This window comes from Diprion similis, chromosome 4 (assembly GCF_021155765.1).
Source record: "Diprion similis isolate iyDipSimi1 chromosome 4, iyDipSimi1.1, whole genome shotgun sequence".
Classification (NCBI taxonomy): domain Eukaryota; kingdom Metazoa; phylum Arthropoda; class Insecta; order Hymenoptera; family Diprionidae; genus Diprion; species Diprion similis.
This window is the reverse complement of record NC_060108.1, coordinates 3,849,658-3,870,636: the sequence shown is the minus strand read 5'-3', so window position 1 is coordinate 3,870,636 and position 20,979 is coordinate 3,849,658.

Sequence of the window (20,979 nt, the reverse complement as noted above, 5' to 3'; positions counted from 1 at the left end):
GCATGTATAGAAAAAAAGTTACTCACCGATATCCACGAAACAAACAAACGGAATTCGACTTCGTGTTTTGAGCAATATCAGAACAAAGACGACCGTTTCCGGCGTAATTTGACGCGCTGAATGCGATAAAACAAGTTTTAGGTCGCCTGCATGTATAGAAAAAAAGTTATCAACCGATATCTGAAAAACAAACAAACGGAATTCGACTCCGTGTTTTGAGCAATATCAGAACAAAGACGACCGTTTTCGGCGTAATTTGACGCGCTGAATGCGATAAAACAAGTTTTAGGTCGCTAGCATGTATAGAAAAAAAGTTACTCACCGATATCCACGAAACAAACAAACGGAATTCGACTTCGTGTTTTGAGCAATATCAGAACAAAGACGACCGTTTCCGGCGTAATTTGACGCGCTGAATGCGATAAAACAAGTTTTAGGTCGCCAGCATGTATAGTAAAAAAGTTATCAACCGATATCTGAAAAATAACAAACGGACTTCGACTTCGTGTATTAAGCAATATCAAAACAAAGACGACCGTTTCCGGCGTAATTTGACGCGCTGAATGCGATAAAACAAGTTTCAGGTCGCTAGCATGTATAGAAAAAAAGTTACTCACCGATATCTGAAAAACAAACAAACGGACTTCGACTTCGTGTTTTAAGCAATATCAAAACAAAGACGACCGTTTCCGGCGTAATTTGACGCGCTGAATGCGATAAAACAAGTTTTAGGTCGCTAGCATGTATAGAAAAAAAGTTACTCACCGATATCCACGAAACAAACAAACGGAATTCATCTCCGCGTTTTGAGCAATATCAGAACAAAGACGACCGTTTCCGGCGTAATTTGACGCGCTGAATGCGGTAAAACAAGTTTTAGGTCGCTAGCATGTATAGAAAAAAAGTTACTCACCGATATCCACGAAACAAACAAACGGAATTCATCTCCGCGTTTCGAGCAATATCAGAACAAAGACGACCGTTTCCGGCGTAATTTGACGCGCTAAATGCGATAAAACAAGTTTTAGGTCGCTAGCATGTATAGAAAAAAAGTTACTCACCGATATCTGAAAAACAAACAAACGGACTTCGACTTCGTGTTTTAAGCAATATCAAAACAAAGACGACCGTTTCCGGCGTAATTTGACGCGCTGAATGCGATAAAACAAGTTTTAGGTCGCTAGCATGTATAGAAAAAAAGTTACTCACCGATATCCACGAAACAAACAAACGGAATTCGACTTCGTGTTTTGAGCAATATCAGAACAAAGACGACCGTTTCCGGCGTAATTTGACGCGCTGAATGCGATAAAACAAGTTTTAGGTCGCCTGCATGTATAGAAAAAAAGTTATCAACCGATATCTGAAAAACAAACAAACGGAATTCGACTCCGTGTTTTGAGCAATATCAGAACAAAGACGACCGTTTTCGGCGTAATTTGACGCGCTGAATGCGATAAAACAAGTTTTAGGTCGCTAGCATGTATAGAAAAAAAGTTACTCACCGATATCCACGAAACAAACAAACGGAATTCGACTTCGTGTTTTGAGCAATATCAGAACAAAGACGACCGTTACCGGCGTAATTTGACGCGCTGAATGCGATAAAACAAGTTTTAGGTCGCCAGCATGTATAGTAAAAAAGTTATCAACCGATATCTGAAAAATAACAAACGGACTTCGACTTCGTGTTTTAAGCAATATCAAAACAAAGACGACCGTTTCCGGCGTAATTTGACGCGCTGAATGCGATAAAACAAGTTTCAGGTCGCTAGCATGTATAGAAAAAAAGTTACTCACCGATATCTGAAAAACAAACAAACGGACTTCGACTTCGTGTTTTAAGCAATATCAAAACAAAGACGACCGTTTCCGGCGTAATTTGACGCGCTGAATGCGATAAAACAAGTTTTAGGTCGCTAGCATGTATAGAAAAAAAGTTACTCACCGATATCCACGAAACAAACAAACGGAATTCATCTCCGCGTTTTGAGCAATATCAGAACAAAGACGACCGTTTCCGGCGTAATTTGACGCGCTGAATGCGGTAAAACAAGTTTTAGGTCGCTAGCATGTATAGAAAAAAAGTTACTCACCGATATCCACGAAACAAACAAACGGAATTCATCTCCGCGTTTTGAGCAATATCAGAACAAAGACGACCGTTTCCGGCGTAATTTGACGCGCTGAATGCGATAAAACAAGTTTGAGGTCGCTAGCATGTATAGAAAAAAAGTTACTCACCGATATCTGAAAAACAAACAAACGGACTTCGACTTCGTGTTTTAAGCAATATCAAAACAAAGACGACCGTTTCCGGCGTAATTTGACGCGCTGAATGCGATAAAACAAGTTTTAGGTCGCTAGCATGTATAGAAAAAAAGTTACTCACCGATATCCACGAAACAAACAAACGGAATTCGACTTCGCGTTTTGAGCAATATCAGAACAAAGACGACCGTTTCCGGCGTAATTTGACGCGCTGAATGCGATAAAACAAGTTTTAGGTCGCTAGCATGTATAGAAAAAAAGTTACTCACCGATATCTGAAAATCAAACAAACGGACTTCGACTTCGTGTTTTGAGCAATATCAGAACAAAGACGACCGTTTCCGGCGTAATTTGACGCGCTGAATGCGATAAAACAAGTTTTAGGTCGCCTGCATGTATAGAAAAAAAGTTATCAACCGATATCTGAAAAACAAACAAACGGAATTCGACTCCGTGTTTTGAGCAATATCAGAACAAAGACGACCGTTTCCGGCGTAATTTGACGCGCTGAATGCGATAAAACAAGTTTTAGGTCGCTAGCATGTATAGAAAAAAAGTTACTCACCGATATCCACGAAACAAACAAACGGAATTCGACTTCGTGTTTTGAGCAATATCAGAACAAAGACGACCGTTTCCGGCGTAATTTGACGCGCTGAATGCGATAAAACAAGTTTTAGGTCGCCAGCATGTATAGTAAAAAAGTTATCAACCGATATCTGAAAAATAACAAACGGACTTCGACTTCGTGTTTTAAGCAATATCAAAACAAAGACGACCGTTTCCGGCGTAATTTGACGCGCTGAATGCGATAAAACAAGTTTCAGGTCGCTAGCATGTATAGAAAAAAAGTTACTCACCGATATCTGAAAAACAAACAAACGGACTTCGACTTCGTGTTTTAAGCAATATCAAAACAAAGACGACCGTTTCCGGCGTAATTTGACGCGCTGAATGCGATAAAACAAGTTTTAGGTCGCTAGCATGTATAGAAAAAAAGTTACTCACCGATATCCACGAAACAAACAAACGGAATTCATCTCCGCGTTTTGAGCAATATCAGAACAAAGACGACCGTTTCCGGCGTAATTTGACGCGCTGAATGCGGTAAAACAAGTTTTAGGTCGCTAGCATGTATAGAAAAAAAGTTACTCACCGATATCCACGAAACAAACAAACGGAATTCATCTCCGCGTTTTGAGCAATATCAGAACAAAGACGACCGTTTCCGGCGTAATTTGACGCGCTGAATGCGATAAAACAAGTTTTAGGTCGCTAGCATGTATAGAAAAAAAGTTACTCACCGATATCTGAAAAACAAACAAACGGACTTCGACTTCGTGTTTTAAGCAATATCAAAACAAAGACGACCGTTTCCGGCGTAATTTGACGCGCTGAATGCGATAAAACAAGTTTTAGGTCGCTAGCATGTATAGAAAAAAAGTTACTCACCGATATCCACGAAACAAACAAACGGAATTCGACTTCGCGTTTTGAGCAATATCAGAACAAAGACGACCGTTTCCGGCGTAATTTGACGTGCTGAATGCGATAAAACAAGTTTTAGGTCGCTAGCATGTATAGAAAAAAAGTTACTCACCGATATCTGAAAATCAAACAAACGGACTTCGACTTCGTGTTTTAAGCAATATCAAAACAAAGACGACCGTTTCCGGCGTAATTTGACGCGCTGAATGCGATAAAACAAGTTTTAGGTCGCTAGCATGTATAGAAAAAAAGTTACTCACCGATATCCACGAAACAAACAAACGGAATTCGACTCCGCGTTTTGAGCAATATCAGAACAAAGACGACCGTTTCCGGCGTAATTTGACGCGCTGAATGCGATAAAACAAGTTTTAGGTCGCTAGCATGTATAGAAAAAAAGTTACTCACCGATATCCACGAAACAAACAAACGGAATTCGACCTCGTGTTTTGAGCAATATCAGAACAAAGACGACCGTTTCCGGCGTAATTTGACGCGCTGAATGCGATAAAACAAGTTTTAGGTCGCTAGCATGTATAGAAAAAAAGTTACTCACCGATATCTGAAAAACAAACAAACGGACTTCGACTTCGTGTTTTAAGCAATATCAAAACAAAGACGACCGTTTCCGGCGTAATTTGACGCGCTGAATGCGATAAAACAAGTTTTAGGTCGCTAGCATGTATAGAAAAAAAGTTACTCACCGATATCCACGAAACAAACAAACGGAATTCGACTTCGCGTTTTGAGCAATATCAGAACAAAGACGACCGTTTCCGGCGTAATTTGACGCGCTGAATGCGATAAAACAAGTTTTAGGTCGCTAGCATGTATAGAAAAAAAGTTACTCACCGATATCTGAAAATCAAACAAACGGAATTCGACTCCGTGTTTTGAGCAATATCAGAACAAAGACGACCGTTTCCGGCGTAATTTGACGCGCTGAATGCGATAAAACAAGTTTCAGGTCGCTAGCATGTATAGAAAAAAAGTTACTCACCGATATCCACGAAACAAACAAACGGAATTCGACTTCGTGTTTTGAGCAATATCAGAACAAAGACGACCGTTTCCGGCGTAATTTGACGCGCTGAATGCGATAAAACAAGTTTTAGGTCGCCAGCATGTATAGTAAGAAAGTTATCAACCGATATCTGAAAAACAAACAAACGGACTTCGACTTCGTGTTTTAAGCAATATCAAAACAAAGACGACCGTTTCCGGCGTAATTTGACGCGCTGAATGCGATAAAACAAGTTTTAGGTCGCTAGCATGTATAGAAAAAAAGTTACTCACCGATATCCACGAAACAAACAAACGGATTTCATCTCCGCGTTTTGAGCAATATCAGAACAAAGACGACCGTTTCCGGCGTAATTTGACGCGCTGAATGCGATAAAACAAGTTTTAGGTCGCTAGCATGTATAGAAAAAAAGTTACTCACCGATATCTGAAAAACAAACAAACGGACTTCGACTTCGTGTTTTAAGCAATATCAAAACAAAGACGACCGTTTCCGGCGTAATTTGACGCGCTGAATGCGATAAAACAAGTTTTAGGTCGCTAGCATGTATAGAAAAAAAGTTACTCACCGATATCCACGAAACAAACAAACGGATTTCATCTCCGCGTTTTGAGCAATATCAGAACAAAGACGACCGTTTCCGGCGTAATTTGACGCGCTGAATGCGATAAAACAAGTTTTAGGTCGCTAGCATGTATAGAAAAAAAGTTACTCACCGATATCTGAAAAACAAACAAACGGACTTCGACTTCGTGTTTTAAGCAATATCAAAACAAAGACGACCGTTTCCGGCGTAATTTGACGCGCTGAATGCGATAAAACAAGTTTTAGGTCGCTAGCATGTATAGAAAAAAAGTAACTCACCGATATCCACGAAACAAACAAACGGAATTCGACTTCGTGTTTTGAGCAATATCAGAACAAAGACGACCGTTTCCGGCGTAATTTGACGCGCTGAATGCGATAAAACAAGTTTTAGGTCGCTAGCATGTATAGAAAAAAAGTTACTCACCGATATCCACGAAACAAACAAACGGAATTCGACTTCGTGTTTTGAGCAATATCAGAACAAAGACGACCGTTTCCGGCGTAATTTGACGCGCTGAATGCGATAAAACAAGTTTTAGGTCGCCTGCATGTATAGAAAAAAAGTTATCAACCGATATCTGAAAAACAAACAAACGGAATTCGACTCCGTGTTTTGAGCAATATCAGAACAAAGACGACCGTTTCCGGCGTAATTTGACGCGCTGAATGCGATAAAACAAGTTTTAGGTCGCCAGCATGTATAGTAAAAAAGTTATCAACCGATATCTGAAAAACAAACTAACGGACTTCGACTTCGTGTTTTAAGCAATATCAAAACAAAGACGACCGTTTCCGGCGTAATTTGACGCGCTGAATGCGATAAAACAAGTTTTAGGTCGCTAGCATGTATAGAAAAAAAGTTACTCACCGATATCCACGAAACAAACAAACGGATTTCATCTCCGCGTTTTGAGCAATATCAGAACAAAGACGACCGTTTCCGGCGTAATTTGACGCGCTGAATGCGATAAAACAAGTTTTAGGTCGCTAGCATGTATAGAAAAAAAGTTACTCACCGATATCTGAAAAACAAACAAACGGACTTCGACTTCGTGTTTTAAGCAATATCAAAACAAAGACGACCGTTTCCGGCGTAATTTGACGCGCTGAATGCGATAAAACAAGTTTTAGGTCGCTAGCATGTATAGAAAAAAAGTAACTCACCGATATCCACGAAACAAACAAACGGAATTCGACTTCGTGTTTTGAGCAATATCAGAACAAAGACGACCGTTTCCGGCGTAATTTGACGCGCTGAATGCGATAAAACAAGTTTTAGGTCGCTAGCATGTATAGAAAAAAAGTTACTCACCGATATCCACGAAACAAACAAACGGAATTCGACTTCGTGTTTTGAGCAATATCAGAACAAAGACGACCGTTTCCGGCGTAATTTGACGCGCTGAATGCGATAAAACAAGTTTTAGGTCGCCTGCATGTATAGAAAAAAAGTTATCAACCGATATCTGAAAAACAAACAAACGGAATTCGACTCCGTGTTTTGAGCAATATCAGAACAAAGACGACCGTTTCCGGCGTAATTTGACGCGCTGAATGCGATAAAACAAGTTTTAGGTCGCTAGCATGTATAGAAAAAAAGTTACTCACCGATATCCACGAAACAAACAAACGGAATTCGACTTCGTGTTTTGAGCAATATCAGAACAAAGACGACCGTTTCCGGCGTAATTTGACGCGCTGAATGCGATAAAACAAGTTTTAGGTCGCCAGCATGTATAGTAAGAAAGTTATCAACCGATATCTGAAAAACAAACAAACGGACTTCGACTTCGTGTTTTAAGCAATATCAAAACAAAGACGACCGTTTCCGGCGTAATTTGACGCGCTGAATGCGATAAAACAAGTTTTAGGTCGCTAGCATGTATAGAAAAAAAGTTACTCACCGATATCCACGAAACAAACAAACGGATTTCATCTCCGCGTTTTGAGCAATATCAGAACAAAGACGACCGTTTCCGGCGTAATTTGACGCGCTGAATGCGATAAAACAAGTTTTAGGTCGCTAGCATGTATAGAAAAAAAGTTACTCACCGATATCTGAAAAACAAACAAACGGACTTCGACTTCGTGTTTTAAGCAATATCAAAACAAAGACGACCGTTTCCGGCGTAATTTGACGCGCTGAATGCGATAAAACAAGTTTTAGGTCGCTAGCATGTATAGAAAAAAAGTTACTCACCGATATCCACGAAACAAACAAACGGATTTCATCTCCGCGTTTTGAGCAATATCAGAACAAAGACGACCGTTTCCGGCGTAATTTGACGCGCTGAATGCGATAAAACAAGTTTTAGGTCGCTAGCATGTATAGAAAAAAAGTTACTCACCGATATCCACGAAACAAACAAACGGATTTCATCTCCGCGTTTTGAGCAATATCAGAACAAAGACGACCGTTTCCGGCGTAATTTGACGCGCTGAATGCGATAAAACAAGTTTTAGGTCGCTAGCATGTATAGAAAAAAAGTTACTCACCGATATCTGAAAAACAAACAAACGGACTTCGACTTCGTGTTTTAAGCAATATCAAAACAAAGACGACCGTTTCCGGCGTAATTTGACGCGCTGAATGCGATAAAACAAGTTTTAGGTCGCTAGCATGTATAGAAAAAAAGTTACTCACCGATATCCACGAAACAAACAAACGGATTTCATCTCCGCGTTTTGAGCAATATCAGAACAAAGACGACCGTTTCCGGCGTAATTTGACGCGCTGAATGCGATAAAACAAGTTTTAGGTCGCTAGCATGTATAGAAAAAAAGTTACTCACCGATATCTGAAAAACAAACAAACGGAATTCGACTTCGTGTTTTAAGCAATATCAAAACAAAGACGACCGTTTCCGGCGTAATTTGACGCGCTGAATGCGATAAAACAAGTTTTAGGTCGCTAGCATGTATAGAAAAAAAGTTACTCACCGATATCCACGAAACAAACAAACGGAATTCGACTTCGTGTTTTGAGCAATATCAGAACAAAGACGACCGTTTCCGGCGTAATTTGACGCGCTGAATGCGATAAAACAAGTTTTAGGTCGCCTGCATGTATAGAAAAAAAGTTATCAACCGATATCTGAAAAACAAACAAACGGAATTCGACTCCGTGTTTTGAGCAATATCAGAACAAAGACGACCGTTTCCGGCGTAATTTGACGCGCTGAATGCGATAAAACAAGTTTTAGGTCGCTAGCATGTATAGAAAGAAAGTTACTCACCGATATCCACGAAACAAACAAACGGAATTCGACTTCGTGTTTTGAGCAATATCAGAACAAAGACGACCGTTTCCGGCGTAATTTGACGCGCTGAATGCGATAAAACAAGTTTTAGGTCGCCAGCATGTATAGTAAAAAAGTTATCAACCGATATCTGAAAAATAACAAACGGACTTCGACTTCGTGTTTTAAGCAATATCAAAACAAAGACGACCGTTTCCGGCGTAATTTGACGCGCTGAATGCGATAAAACAAGTTTCAGGTCGCTAGCATGTATAGAAAAAAAGTTACTCACCGATATCCACGAAACAAACAAACGGAATTCATCTCCGCGTTTTGAGCAATATCAGAACAAAGACGACCGTTTCCGGCGTAATTTGACGCGCTGAATGCGGTAAAACAAGTTTTAGGTCGCTAGCATGTATAGAAAAAAAGTTACTCACCGATATCCACGAAACAAACAAACGGAATTCATCTCCGCGTTTTGAGCAATATCAGAACAAAGACGACCGTTTCCGGCGTAATTTGACGCGCCGAATGCGATAAAACAAGTTTTAGGTCGCTAGCATGTATAGAAAAAAAGTTACTCACCGATATCTGAAAAACAAACAAACGGACTTCGACTTCGTGTTTTAAGCAATATCAAAACAAAGACGACCGTTTCCGGCGTAATTTGACGCGCTGAATGCGATAAAACAAGTTTTAGGTCGCTAGCATGTATAGAAAAAAAGTTACTCACCGATATCCACGAAACAAACAAACGGAATTCGACTTCGCGTTTTGAGCAATATCAGAACAAAGACGACCGTTTCCGGCGTAATTTGACGCGCTGAATGCGATAAAACAAGTTTTAGGTCGCTAGCATGTATAGAAAAAAAGTTACTCACCGATATCTGAAAATCAAACAAACGGACTTCGACTTCGTGTTTTAAGCAATATCAAAACAAAGACGACCGTTTCCGGCGTAATTTGACGCGCTGAATGCGATAAAACAAGTTTTAGGTCGCTAGCATGTATAGAAAAAAAGTTACTCACCGATATCCACGAAACAAACAAACGGATTTCATCTCCGCGTTTTGAGCAATATCAGAACAAAGACGACCGTTTCCGGCGTAATTTGACGCGCTGAATGCGATAAAACAAGTTTTAGGTCGCTAGCATGTATAGAAAAAAAGTTACTCACCGATATCTGAAAAACAAACAAACGGACTTCGACTTCGTGTTTTAAGCAATATCAAAACAAAGACGACCGTTTCCGGCGTAATTTGACGCGCTGAATGCGATAAAACAAGTTTTAGGTCGCTAGCATGTATAGAAAAAAAGTTACTCACCGATATCCACGAAACAAACAAACGGATTTCATCTCCGCGTTTTGAGCAATATCAGAACAAAGACGACCGTTTCCGGCGTAATTTGACGCGCTGAATGCGATAAAACAAGTTTTAGGTCGCTAGCATGTATAGAAAAAAAGTTACTCACCGATATCTGAAAAACAAACAAACGGACTTCGACTTCGTGTTTTAAGCAATATCAAAACAAAGACGACCGTTTCCGGCGTAATTTGACGCGCTGAATGCGATAAAACAAGTTTTAGGTCGCTAGCATGTATAGAAAAAAAGTAACTCACCGATATCCACGAAACAAACAAACGGAATTCGACTTCGTGTTTTGAGCAATATCAGAACAAAGACGACCGTTTCCGGCGTAATTTGACGCGCTGAATGCGATAAAACAAGTTTTAGGTCGCTAGCATGTATAGAAAAAAAGTTACTCACCGATATCCACGAAACAAACAAACGGAATTCGACTTCGTGTTTTGAGCAATATCAGAACAAAGACGACCGTTTCCGGCGTAATTTGACGCGCTGAATGCGATAAAACAAGTTTTAGGTCGCCTGCATGTATAGAAAAAAAGTTATCAACCGATATCTGAAAAACAAACAAACGGAATTCGACTCCGTGTTTTGAGCAATATCAGAACAAAGACGACCGTTTCCGGCGTAATTTGACGCGCTGAATGCGATAAAACAAGTTTTAGGTCGCTAGCATGTATAGAAAGAAAGTTACTCACCGATATCCACGAAACAAACAAACGGAATTCGACTTCGTGTTTTGAGCAATATCAGAACAAAGACGACCGTTTCCGGCGTAATTTGACGCGCTGAATGCGATAAAACAAGTTTTAGGTCGCCAGCATGTATAGTAAAAAAGTTATCAACCGATATCTGAAAAATAACAAACGGACTTCGACTTCGTGTTTTAAGCAATATCAAAACAAAGACGACCGTTTCCGGCGTAATTTGACGCGCTGAATGCGATAAAACAAGTTTTAGGTCGCTAGCATGTATAGAAAAAAAGTTACTCACCGATATCTGAAAAACAAACAAACGGACTTCGACTTCGTGTTTTAAGCAATATCAAAACAAAGACGACCGTTTCCGGCGTAATTTGACGCGCTGAATGCGATAAAACAAGTTTTAGGTCGCTAGCATGTATAGAAAAAAAGTTACTCACCGATATCCACGAAACAAACAAACGGATTTCATCTCCGCGTTTTGAGCAATATCAGAACAAAGACGACCGTTTCCGGCGTAATTTGACGCGCTGAATGCGATAAAACAAGTTTTAGGTCGCTAGCATGTATAGAAAAAAAGTTACTCACCGATATCTGAAAAACAAACAAACGGACTTCGACTTCGTGTTTTAAGCAATATCAAAACAAAGACGACCGTTTCCGGCGTAATTTGACGCGCTGAATGCGATAAAACAAGTTTTAGGTCGCTAGCATGTATAGAAAAAAAGTAACTCACCGATATCCACGAAACAAACAAACGGAATTCGACTTCGTGTTTTGAGCAATATCAGAACAAAGACGACCGTTTCCGGCGTAATTTGACGCGCTGAATGCGATAAAACAAGTTTTAGGTCGCTAGCATGTATAGAAAAAAAGTTACTCACCGATATCCACGAAACAAACAAACGGAATTCGACTTCGTGTTTTGAGCAATATCAGAACAAAGACGACCGTTTCCGGCGTAATTTGACGCGCTGAATGCGATAAAACAAGTTTTAGGTCGCCTGCATGTATAGAAAAAAAGTTATCAACCGATATCTGAAAAACAAACAAACGGAATTCGACTCCGTGTTTTGAGCAATATCAGAACAAAGACGACCGTTTCCGGCGTAATTTGACGCGCTGAATGCGATAAAACAAGTTTTAGGTCGCTAGCATGTATAGAAAGAAAGTTACTCACCGATATCCACGAAACAAACAAACGGAATTCGACTTCGTGTTTTGAGCAATATCAGAACAAAGACGACCGTTTCCGGCGTAATTTGACGCGCTGAATGCGATAAAACAAGTTTTAGGTCGCCAGCATGTATAGTAAAAAAGTTATCAACCGATATCTGAAAAATAACAAACGGACTTCGACTTCGTGTTTTAAGCAATATCAAAACAAAGACGACCGTTTCCGGCGTAATTTGACGCGCTGAATGCGATAAAACAAGTTTCAGGTCGCTAGCATGTATAGAAAAAAAGTTACTCACCGATATCCACGAAACAAACAAACGGAATTCATCTCCGCGTTTTGAGCAATATCAGAACAAAGACGACCGTTTCCGGCGTAATTTGACGCGCTGAATGCGGTGAAACAAGTTTTAGGTCGCTAGCATGTATAGAAAAAAAGTTACTCACCGATATCCACGAAACAAACAAACGGAATTCATCTCCGCGTTTTGAGCAATATCAGAACAAAGACGACCGTTTCCGGCGTAATTTGACGCGCCGAATGCGATAAAACAAGTTTTAGGTCGCTAGCATGTATAGAAAAAAAGTTACTCACCGATATCTGAAAAACAAACAAACGGACTTCGACTTCGTGTTTTAAGCAATATCAAAACAAAGACGACCGTTTCCGGCGTAATTTGACGCGCTGAATGCGATAAAACAAGTTTTAGGTCGCTAGCATGTATAGAAAAAAAGTTACTCACCGATATCCACGAAACAAACAAACGGAATTCGACTTCGCGTTTTGAGCAATATCAGAACAAAGACGACCGTTTCCGGCGTAATTTGACGCGCTGAATGCGATAAAACAAGTTTTAGGTCGCTAGCATGTATAGAAAAAAAGTTACTCACCGATATCTGAAAATCAAACAAACGGACTTCGACTTCGTGTTTTAAGCAATATCAAAACAAAGACGACCGTTTCCGGCGTAATTTGACGCGCTGAATGCGATAAAACAAGTTTTAGGTCGCTAGCATGTATAGAAAAAAAGTTACTCACCGATATCCACGAAACAAACAAACGGAATTCGACTCCGCGTTTTGAGCAATATCAGAACAAAGACGACCGTTTCCGGCGTAATTTGACGCGCTGAATGCGATAAAACAAGTTTTAGGTCGCTAGCATGTATAGAAAAAAAGTTACTCACCGATATCCACGAAACAAACAAACGGAATTCATCTCCGCGTTTTGAGCAATATCAGAACAAAGACGACCGTTTCCGGCGTAATTTGACGCGCCGAATGCGATAAAACAAGTTTTAGGTCGCTAGCATGTATAGAAAAAAAGTTACTCACCGATATCTGAAAAACAAACAAACGGACTTCGCCTTCGTGTTTTAAGCAATATCAAAACAAAGACGACCGTTTCCGGCGTAATTTGACGCGCTGAATGCGATAAAACAAGTTTTAGGTCGCTAGCATGTATAGAAAAAAAGTTACTCACCGATATCTGAAAATCAAACAAACGGACTTCGACTTCGTGTTTTAAGCAATATCAAAACAAAGACGACCGTTTCCGGCGTAATTTGACGCGCTGAATGCGATAAAACAAGTTTCAGGTCGCTAGCATGTATAGAAAAAAAGTTACTCACCGATATCCACGAAACAAACAAACGGAATTCGACTCCGTGTTTTGAGCAATATCAGAACAAAGACGACCGTTTCCGGCGTAATTTGACGCGCTGAATGCGATAAAACAAGTTTTAGGCCGCTAGCATGTATAGAAAAGAAGTTACTCACCGATATCCACGAAACAAACAAACGGACTTCGACTTCGTGTTTTAAGCAATATCAAAACAAAGACGACCGTTTCCGGCGTAATTTGACGCGCTGAATGCGATAAAACAAGTTTTAGGTCGCTAGCATGTATAGAAAAAAAGTTACTCACCGATATCCACGAAACAAACAAACGGAATTCGACTTCGTGTTTTGAGCAATATCAGAACAAAGACGACCGTTTCCGGCGTAATTTGACGCGCTGAATGCGATTAAACAAGTTTTAGGTCGCTAGCATGTATAGAAAAAAAGTTACTCACCGATATCCACGAAACAAACAAACGGAATTCGACTTCGTGTTTTGAGCAATATCAGAACAAAGACGACCGTTTCCGGCGTAATTTGACGCGCTGAATGCGATAAAACAAGTTTTAGGTCGCCAGCATGTATAGTAAAAAAGTTATCAACCGATATCTGAAAAACAAACAAACGGACTTCGACTTCGTGTTTTAAGCAATATCAAAACAAAGACGACCGTTTCCGGCGTAATTTGACGCGCTGAATGCGATAAAACAAGTTTTAGGTCGCTAGCATGTATAGAAAAAAAGTTACTCACCGATATCCACGAAACAAACAAACGGATTTCATCTCCGCGTTTTGAGCAATATCAGAACAAAGACGACCGTTTCCGGCGTAGATTGACGCGCTGAATGCGATAAAACAAGTTTTAGGTCGCTAGCATGTATAGAAAAAAAGTTACTCACCGATATCTGAAAAACAAACAAACGGACTTCGACTTCGTGTTTTAAGCAATATCAAAACAAAGACGACCGTTTCCGGCGTAATTTGACGCGCTGAATGCGATAAAACAAGTTTTAGGTCGCTAGCATGTATAGAAAAAAAGTAACTCACCGATATCCACGAAACAAACAAACGGAATTCGACTTCGTGTTTTGAGCAATATCAGAACAAAGACGACCGTTTCCGGCGTAATTTGACGCGCTGAATGCGATAAAACAAGTTTCAGGTCGCTAGCATGTATAGAAAAAAAGTAACTCACCGATATCCACGAAACAAACAAACGGATTTCATCTCCGCGTTTTGAGCAATATCAGAACAAAGACGACCGTTTCCGGCGTAATTTGACGCGCTGAATGCGATAAAACAAGTTTTAGGTCGCTAGCATGTATAGAAAAAAAGTTACTCACCGATATCTGAAAAACAAACAAACGGACTTCGACTTCGTGTTTTAAGCAATATCAAAACAAAGACGACCGTTTCCGGCGTAATTTGACGCGCTGAATGCGATAAAACAAGTTTTAGGTCGCTAGCATGTATAGAAAAAAAGTAACTCACCGATATCCACGAAACAAACAAACGGAATTCGACTTCGTGTTTTGAGCAATATCAGAACAAAGACGACCGTTTCCGGCGTAATTTGACGCGCTGAATGCGATAAAACAAGTTTTAGGTCGCTAGCATGTATAGAAAAAAAGTTACTCACCGATATCCACGAAACAAACAAACGGAATTCGACTTCGTGTTTTGAGCAATATCAGAACAAAGACGACCGTTTCCGGCGTAATTTGACGCGCTGAATGCGATAAAACAAGTTTTAGGTCGCCTGCATGTATAGAAAAAAAGTTATCAACCGATATCTGAAAAACAAACAAACGGAATTCGACTCCGTGTTTTGAGCAATATCAGAACAAAGACGACCGTTTCCGGCGTAATTTGACGCGCTGAATGCGATAAAACAAGTTTTAGGTCGCTAGCATGTATAGAAAAAAAGTTACTCACCGATATCCACGAAACAAACAAACGGAATTCGACTTCGTGTTTTGAGCAATATCAGAACAAAGACGACCGTTTCCGGCGTAATTTGACGCGCTGAATGCGATAAAACAAGTTTTAGGTCGCCAGCATGTATAGTAAAAAAGTTATCAACCGATATCTGAAAAACAAACAAACGGACTTCGACTTCGTGTTTTAAGCAATATCAAAACAAAGACGACCGTTTCCGGCGTAATTTGACGCGCTGAATGCGATAAAACAAGTTTTAGGTCGCTAGCATGTATAGAAAAAAAGTTACTCACCGATATCCACGAAACAAACAAACGGAATTCGACTTCGTGTTTTGAGCAATATCAGAACAAAGACGACCGTTTCCGGCGTAATTTGACGCGCTGAATGCGATAAAACAAGTTTTAGGTCGCTAGCATGTATAGAAAAAAAGTTACTCACCGATATCTGAAAAACAAACAAACGGACTTCGACTTCGTGTTTTAAGCAATATCAAAACAAAGACGACCGTTTCCGGCGTAATTTGACGCGCTGAATGCGATAAAACAAGTTTTAGGTCGCTAGCATGTATAGAAAAAAAGTAACTCACCGATATCCACGAAACAAACAAACGGAATTCGACTTCGTGTTTTGAGCAATATCAGAACAAAGACGACCGTTTCCGGCGTAATTTGACGCGCTGAATGCGATAAAACAAGTTTTAGGTCGCTAGCATGTATAGAAAAAAAGTTACTCACCGATATCCACGAAACAAACAAACGGAATTCGACTTCGTGTTTTGAGCAATATCAGAACAAAGAAGACCGTTTCCGGCGTAATTTGACGCGCTGAATGCGATAAAACAAGTTTTAGGTCGCCTGCATGTATAGAAAACAAGTTATCAACCGATATCTGAAAAACAAACAAACGGAATTCGACTCCGTGTTTTGGGCAATATCAGAACAAAGACGACCGTTTCCGGCGTAATTTGACGCGCTGAATGCGATAAAACAAGTTTCAGGTCGCTAGCATGTATAGAAAAAAAGTTACTCACCGATATCCACGAAACAAACAAACGGATTTCATCTCCGCGTTTTGAGCAATATCAGAACAAAGACGACCGTTTCCGGCGTAATTTGACGCGCTGAATGCGATAAAACAAGTTTTAGGTCGCTAGCATGTATAGAAAAAAAGTTACTTACCGATATCTGAAAAACAAACAAACGGACTTCGACTTCGTGTTTTAAGCAATATCAAAACAAAGACGACCGTTTCCGGCGTAATTTGACGCGCTGAATGCGATAAAACAAGTTTCAGGTCGCTAGCATGTATAGAAAAAAAGTTACTCACCGATATCCACGAAACAAACAAACGGAATTCGACTTCGCGTTTTGAGCAATATCAGAACAAAGACGACCGTTTCCGGCGTAATTTGACGCGCTGAATGCGATAAAACAAGTTTCAGGTCGCTAGCATGTATAGAAAAAAAGTTACTCACCGATATCCACGAAACAAACAAACGGATTTCATCTCCGCGTTTTGAGCAATATCAGAACAAAGACGACCGTTTCCGGCGTAATTTGACGCGCTGAATGCGATAAAACAAGTTTTAGGTCGCTAGCATGTATAGAAAAAAAGTTACTCACCGATATCTGAAAAACAAACAAACGGACTTCGACTTCGTGTTTTAAGCAATATCAAAACAAAGACGACCGTTTCCGGCGTAATTTGACGCGCTGAATGCGATAAAACAAGTTTTAGGTCGCTAGCATGTATAGAAAAAAAGTAACTCACCGATATCCACGAAACAAACAAACGGAATTCGACTTCGTGTTTTGAGCAATATCAGAACAAAGACGACCGTTTCCGGCGTAATTTGACGCGCTGAATGCGATAAAACAAGTTTTAGGTCGCTAGCATGTATAGAAAAAAAGTTACTCACCGATATCCACGAAACAAACAAACGGAATTCGACTTCGTGTTTTGAGCAATATCAGAACAAAGACGACCGTTTCCGGCGTAATTTGACGCGCTGAATGCGATAAAACAAGTTTTAGGTCGCCTGCATGTATAGAAAAAAAGTTATCAACCGATATCTGAAAAACAAACAAACGGAATTCGACTCCGTGTTTTGAGCAATATCAGAACAAAGACGACCGTTTCCGGCGTAATTTGACGCGCTGAATGCGATAAAACAAGTTTTAGGTCGCTAGCATGTATAGAAAAAAAGTTACTCACCGATATCCACGAAACAAACAAACGGAATTCGACTTCGTGTTTTGAGCAATATCAGAACAAAGACGACCGTTTCCGGCGTAATTTGACGCGCTGAATGCGATAAAACAAGTTTTAGGTCGCCAGCATGTATAGTAAAAAAGTTATCAACCGATATCTGAAAAACAAACAAACGGACTTCGACTTCGTGTTTTAAGCAATATCAAAACAAAGACGACCGTTTCCGGCGTAATTTGACGCGCTGAATGCGATAAAACAAGTTTTAGGTCGCTAGCATGTATAGAAAAAAAGTTACTCACCGATATCCACGAAACAAACAAACGGAATTCGACTTCGTGTTTTGAGCAATATCAGAACAAAGACGACCGTTTCCGGCGTAATTTGACGCGCTGAATGCGATAAAACAAGTTTTAGGTCGCTAGCATGTATAGAAAAAAAGTTACTCACCGATATCTGAAAAACAAACAAACGGACTTCGACTTCGTGTTTTAAGCAATATCAAAACAAAGACGACCGTTTCCGGCGTAATTTGACGCGCTGAATGCGATAAAACAAGTTTTAGGTCGCTAGCATGTATAGAAAAAAAGTAACTCACCGATATCCACGAAACAAACAAACGGAATTCGACTTCGTGTTTTGAGCAATATCAGAACAAAGACGACCGTTTCCGGCGTAATTTGACGCGCTGAATGCGATAAAACAAGTTTTAGGTCGCTAGCATGTATAGAAAAAAAGTTACTCACCGATATCCACGAAACAAACAAACGGAATTCGACTTCGTGTTTTGAGCAATATCAGAACAAAGAAGACCGTTTCCGGCGTAATTTGACGCGCTGAATGCGATAAAACAAGTTTTAGGTCGCCTGCATGTATAGAAAAAAAGTTATCAACCGATATCTGAAAAACAAACAAACGGAATTCGACTCCGTGTTTTGGGCAATATCAGAACAAAGACGACCGTTTCCGGCGTAATTTGACGCGCTGAATGCGATAAAACAAGTTTCAGGTCGCTAGCATGTATAGAAAAAAAGTTACTCACCGATATCCACGAAACAAACAAACGGATTTCATCTCCGCGTTTTGAGCAATATCAGAACAAAGACGACCGTTTCCGGCGTAATTTGACGCGCTGAATGCGATAAAACAAGTTTTAGGTCGCTAGCATGTATAGAAAAAAAGTTACTTACCGATATCTAAAACAAACAAACGGACTTCGACTTCGTGTTTTAAGCAATATCAAAACAAAGACGACCGTTTCCGGCGTAATTTGACGCGCTGAATGCGATAAAACAAGTTTTAGGTCGCTAGCATGTATAGAAAAAAAGTAACTCACCGATATCCACGAAACAAACAAACGGAATTCGACTTCGTGTTTTGAGCAATATCAGAACAAAGACGACCGTTTCCGGCGTAATTTGACGCGCTGAATGCGATAAAACAAGTTTTAGGTCGCTAGCATGTATAGAAAAAAAGTTACTCACCGATATCCACGAAACAAACAAACGGAATTCGACTTCGTGTTTTGAGCAATATCAGAACAAAGACGACCGTTTCCGGCGTAATTTGACGCGCTGAATGCGATAAAACAAGTTTTAGGTCGCCTGCATGTATAGAAAAAAAGTTATCAACCGATATCTGAAAAACAAACAAACGGAATTCGACTCCGTGTTTTGAGCAATATCAGAACAAAGACGACCGTTTCCGGCGTAATTTGACGCGCTGAATGCGATAAAACAAGTTTTAGGCCGCTAGCATGTATAGAAAAGAAGTTACTCACCGATATCCACGAAACAAACAAACGGAATTCGACTTCGCGTTTTGAGCAATATCAGAACAAAGACGACCGTTTACGATGTAATTTGACGCGCTGAATGCGATAAAACAAGTTTCAGGTCGCTAGCATGTATAGAAAAAAAGTTACTCACCGATATCCACGAAACAAACAAACGGAATTCGACTTCGCGTTTTGAGCAATATCAGAACAAAGACGACCGTTTCCGGCGTAATTTGACGCGCTGAATGCGATAAAACAAGTTTCAGGTCGCTAGCATGTATAGAAAAAAAGTTACTCACCGATATCCACGAAACAAACAAACGGAATTCGACTTCGTGTTTTGAGCAATATCAGAACAAAGACGACCGTTTCCGGCGTAATTTGACGCGCTGAATGCGATAAAACAAGTTTTAGGTCGCCAGCATGTATAGTAAAAAAGTTATCAACCGATATCTGAAAAACAAACAAACGGACTTCGACTTCGTGTTTTAAGCAATATCAAAACAAAGACGACCGTTTCCGGCGTAATTTGACGCGCTGAATGCGATAAAACAAGTTTTAGGTCGCTAGCATGTATAGAAAAAAAGTTACTCACCGATATCCACGAAACAAACAAACGGATTTCATCTCCGCGTTTTGAGCAATATCAGAACAAAGACGACCGTTTCCGGCGTAATTTGACGCGCTGAATGCGATAAAACAAGTTTTAGGTCGCTAGCATGTATAGAAAAAAAGTTACTTACCGATATCTGAAAAACAAACAAACGGACTTCGACTTCGTGTTTTAAGCAATATCAAAACAAAGACGACCGTTTCCGGCGTAATTTGACGCGCTGAATGCGATAAAACAAGTTTTAGGTCGCTAGCATGTATAGAAAAAAAGTAACTCACCGATATCCACGAAACAAACAAACGGAATTCGACTTCGTGTTTTGAGCAATATCAGAACAAAGACGACCGTTTCCGGCGTAATTTGACGCGCTGAATGCGATAAAACAAGTTTTAGGTCGCTAGCATGTATAGAAAAAAAGTTACTCACCGATATCCACGAAACAAACAAACGGAATTCGACTTCGTGTTTTGAGCAATATCAGAACAAAGACGACCGTTTCCGGCGTAATTTGACGCGCTGAATGCGATAAAACAAGTTTTAGGTCGCCTGCATGTATAGAAAAAAAGTTATCAACCGATATCTGAAAAACAAACAAACGGAATTCGACTCCGTGTTTTGAGCAATATCAGAACAAAGACGACCGTTTCCGGCGTAATTTGACGCGCTGAATGCGATAAAACAAGTTTTAGGCCGCTAGCATGTATAGAAAAGAAGTTACTCACCGATATCCACGAAACAAACAAACGGAATTCGACTTCGCGTTTTGAGCAATATCAGAACAAAGACGACCGTTTCCGATGTAATTTGACGCGCTGAATGCGATAAAACAAGTTTCAGGTCGCTAGCATGTATAAAAAAAAAGTTACTCACCGATATCCACGAAACAAACAAACGGAATTCGACTTCGCGTTTTGAGCAATATCAGAACAAAGACGACCGTTTCCGGCGTAATTTGACGCGCTG